Here is a 4,535-nt window from a genome sequence, read left to right as displayed (position 1 = left end):
TTTACTTACCCTGCATTACGTTTATATGTTGAATAGCACTATTAAAAACTAGATGTGTAGAACCTGGATTGCTAATCAAGCTTCAAAAAAGTATTTACAACAAAATATTCAGTTACAGAATTTTATTTAGATTGTTTATCCCTGTTTTATTATTATTATTATTACTATCTAGTTTCCCTGGCACCTCATGTTGAATACACCCTCACTTCTAAGCTCTGAGAGGATGTGACACACATTACATATGTGGTACGGATGTCTGTGTAGTCATGGATAAATAATAAAACAAAAGCATTTGTTTCAGTCTACACCCCTCTCCATCTGTCTTTTGGGGCCTTAAATTCAGCCTGGTTTCACTAGAAAACGTCTGATTGCTGATTTGTTTGGGATTGTCGTCCTGTTCCATGATCCAATTTCAGCCAACCTTCAGCTGTCAGACACATGGCCTATAGAGGAGCTCATGGTTGACTCAGTGACTGCAAGGTGCCCAGATCCTGTGGTTGCAAAACAAGCCTAGGTTATGACCCCTCCACCACCGTGCAGGTCTTTGTGCTGATATGCTGTGTTTGTTTTTTCCCCCCAATGTGGAGCTGTGCATTAAATTATATAAATGTCATATTTCATGAACTAACATGAGACTGGGCTGCCATACTACAGACCAGAAGTTATAGGTCTTAGTGGTTTATGTGGTTTCCAGGACTTTCTTTATAAAATCCCCAGTGAGATGCTGAGAGCATATTTCATGGAAAACATTACGGGAGATCCAGGATTTTTTATCATTCGATTGACTTGATTTGTTCGGGACTCCCAAGCAGTGTAAGGCAGGTAGAATACAACACACACATTTTTAATGTGAAGTGTCAGATGTAAAACACTGATGCTGGTGTCTCAGTGGCCACCAGCATGGTTTTAACAAACGCTCTTCTTGTGTTGCACAACGCGACCATTTCACGGCAAAAAACACTGGAGACACTAAGAGGAAAGCCGAGAGGGAAGATGAGGGGAGGAGGGCAGGAGGAGAAAGAACTGCAACTGTCATCATAAACAAGAACCATCTGTCTCATTTGTGTAACTTGTTTTCTTTTAATATGAGAAGTATGCTGAAGAGATCTGGGAGTTTGAGAGAGGCCTGGGAGGGCTGGGCCCTGGGCTAAAGCCAGCCTTCTCCTGGGTTCTCTGAGCGACTGGCATTAATATCCAGCCAACCTGCATAGTTAACCCTTTGCACGCTCACAACACAGACTGATGGAGAAAGACAGCAAACTTTTAACAGGCTTTAACCTTTAACGTGCGTAGGTAGCTGAGTGGTAAATGGAGCTGTCTGAGGGAGGAAGTGTTGGAAAGGAAATGCATTGGGATGAATACATGAATATAATTCAATTTTAATTTGATAGAGCTCCCCAAAGATGCAAGACATTGTCCCTTTAGTATGCTGTTTAATCATGCTAACACTGTATCTGCAGAGAGCCAGAGCTAATTCAGAATTCCCAGGCTTGGTTCCATAAGTGAGGAAACTTTGTTCACTATCCAGTTGATTTGATCCCACAGAGCAGCCTCAGAACAAATCCTTACCTGATATTCTGTAATGTTTTTGACATTTTTTGACAAAAGTCATTCTTAATAATGCATTTGAAATCACAAAACTTCACTTTCGCAGAAAATGAAAAGAACCAACCCCCAAAACACTACACCCGAGAATATTGTTTAGGGAATCACAACTTTATACCCATAGTAATGGTCATTTTGGTATCTATAGTAGGGTGCAAAAGTCTGGCACCAACCCTTACTTCTTTATGTTTTGCACAAAAAATGGGAAATGAGTGCAGCGTTTTATTAAAACGTGGAAATACAGTATATATGAAAAACAGAGTTTGTACAACTGTAACAAGCTTGAAAGTCAATTTTTGGTGTGATCATCTTTATTCTTCAACACAGCCTGAACTCTCTTAGGCAAGCTTTCTTGTAATTTCTTTAAGTAGCCTTCAGGAATAGTTCTCCAGGCTTTTTGAAGGACATTCAATGCTCTTCTTTGCTCTGCTGATGATCGCACACTGCTTCAGTAATGTTCAGGTCTGTACTCTGGGGAGGCCAGTCCATGACTCATAGTGTTCTCTGTGTTTCTCTATCCAGGTATGCTTTTACTGAATTCACATATTAAACAAAATTACCTTTTTCAATGTGTGAAAGAAAGGCCTGAAGATAGGTAGACAGATTATTTTCCAAGGAAATATATATCTTGAAAAGTATCTGACATATGAAGCTACAATTTCACAGCAATCTTTATAAATTAATAAGCAGGAGGCTTGGTTGATTTGAGAGGGATTGACCCTGAAAGTAAAGAGAAGCAAGCTGCTCTCTGTCCTTTAATATGTCGGTGTGGCTCATGTCTCTTTCTTCCTCTCACTCTCTTTGTCTCAGCTGTAAGATGGATAATTTAATTACAGTTTGGATTTTGGTATTTAAGTGAGCGGATAGCCCACACTGTCCTCATAATCAACAGCAAAAATAACAATGATAGTTTGATATTGTTTTCTTAAGTTTTACACATGCCTGCATCTACTAGAAGCAGTAGTGATAAAAACATTAACATGTAATTACAAGGCCAAGCCCAAATAACTCTAATGTGTCCAAAATCAGAATACTGGGGCTGTGCCTGAATGTCATGTTGAAAAATTAGGCCTTTGCCACTCAGACTTTCTCCACATAGATCAAAATCTGATGGTACATTTCAGAATAAAACATGGCTGGTACAGGAAAATTACTTTTTAATATAACTAGATACATGACCACTTTGACTGAGAGGTGTGGAGCTGTAGTTAGGCCTCGCCTCCATTGATTTGGCACAGTGAATTGGATTTCTTCACTTTGTGGTGAAATGCTGTGTGGTACAAGTGGAGAGCTGCACTTCACTTTTGGTGAGTAAAATTCTGGTATTTTAGTAGTCTGTTGCTTAGCTGATAGGTGTCACTGTTCATTCTGCCCATACAGTTTATGGCCTACTCACTAGGGACGGGAATTGATAAGAACTTAATGATTCAGATTTAGCGTGTTAGAGGTATTTCCCCTTGTGATCAGTGTTGGGGCCATTACTCAAAAAAAGTAATGTATTACACATACTACACAGAACACAACGGCTTTAACATCACTCTGGGTTCTTGGCTAGCTTAGCGTTAGCAGCATAATGCGGTTGATTCTGTTGTGGACGAGGTTTGCACTTTACTGTTGAACTGTTGTGCTTTTGTGCAATAAAATTTTTTTTGTAATGTCAATATCCAAGCTGCAGGATGCGCCACTATTTTCCTTCTCTGGCACACAAACTAGCGCAAGTGCAAGGGGAACCGATAAGCTGAAAGTTCGGAGAGACATGATGAGGGGTTCAGTCATTCAGTGGACGAATGCACGTCTATCACCTCGTTGCATGTTTATGAAAGGTGTGTGTATTCGATAGTGAGTACCTCTTTTTGTTTGGGGAGGTTGGTTATGGCCTGTTAAATGTTTGTGTGGATGGTATGCTAGGTATTAGTCTAATATGTCAGCTATGATTAGCTTAAACATTTACGTCTCAGTGCTCATAAATCCAGATTTGTTGCATTTTAATTCTAAAAGACTCTCTAGTGTACACAGATTAAGTGGTAAAACCCCCACTGTCAGCCTCTTGTCTCTGCCACAACCGCAGAAGAAGCATTAGCCTTCTCTGGCTGGCTCGCTGTACAGTACATGTCACTATCTCAGCGTGCACACACGCACACAAATTTGGTTGCAGACTTTCGCAATCAGTGTGGCCACCACCACCCACCTCATGTGGGCCATCACAGTGGCTTAATGAAGGACAGATCCGAGAGTGGTTAGAGTTACGTTTTCCGCAGAGTGGAGCGCTGACTGGGTACAGTGTTAAGTCAACGATATTGGAGAAGAACGAGCAAGCAAGCCAGAGCTGGAAAGGTGCAGGGGGGTAGCATGATACTGATAGAGATAGAAGGAGGAAAAAAAAGCATATGCCATGTGGTCTGCATTTCGCTATAATCCCTGTTCTAGCCTGGTGTTCCTGCTTGTGCTCCTTCTTCAGCCCAAACCCAATCAGACGGGCTTTGAAATCTGAGCAGTCGCTCCAGTTCTTCCCAAAACTGCCTTCCCCACGCTGCAGGAAATACATCCTTGGTTGGTGTAGCATAAGTGCTGATATATGGTGTATAAACTGTGTTTATAGGTGTCAGGGGTGCAGGAAAACATCTCGGGGTGTACTGCTCACACACTCATACACACACACAAAATACTGCACAGTGCAAACTGTGGCCACATAATAATGCAGCTGAAAGACACGGGAAATGGGTGATTTTATTGAAATATGTGTATGTCTGTCAGCAGAGCTCTCTGTGTGTGTGTGTGTGTGTGTGTGTTTGTAGTTGGTGGTGGAGACTCTGCACTCTTTTACTTTCCATCTTCTTGTCTATTATATCTGCCTCTCTCTCTCTCCTACACACACACACACACACGTGTTTTATAACAAAAAGCGACAAAAGCCTTTTTTTTGACACAGC

This window comes from Pelmatolapia mariae, linkage group LG5 (assembly GCF_036321145.2).
Source record: "Pelmatolapia mariae isolate MD_Pm_ZW linkage group LG5, Pm_UMD_F_2, whole genome shotgun sequence".
Lineage (NCBI taxonomy): Eukaryota > Metazoa > Chordata > Actinopteri > Cichliformes > Cichlidae > Pelmatolapia > Pelmatolapia mariae.
This window is presented reverse-complemented; position numbering follows the sequence as displayed.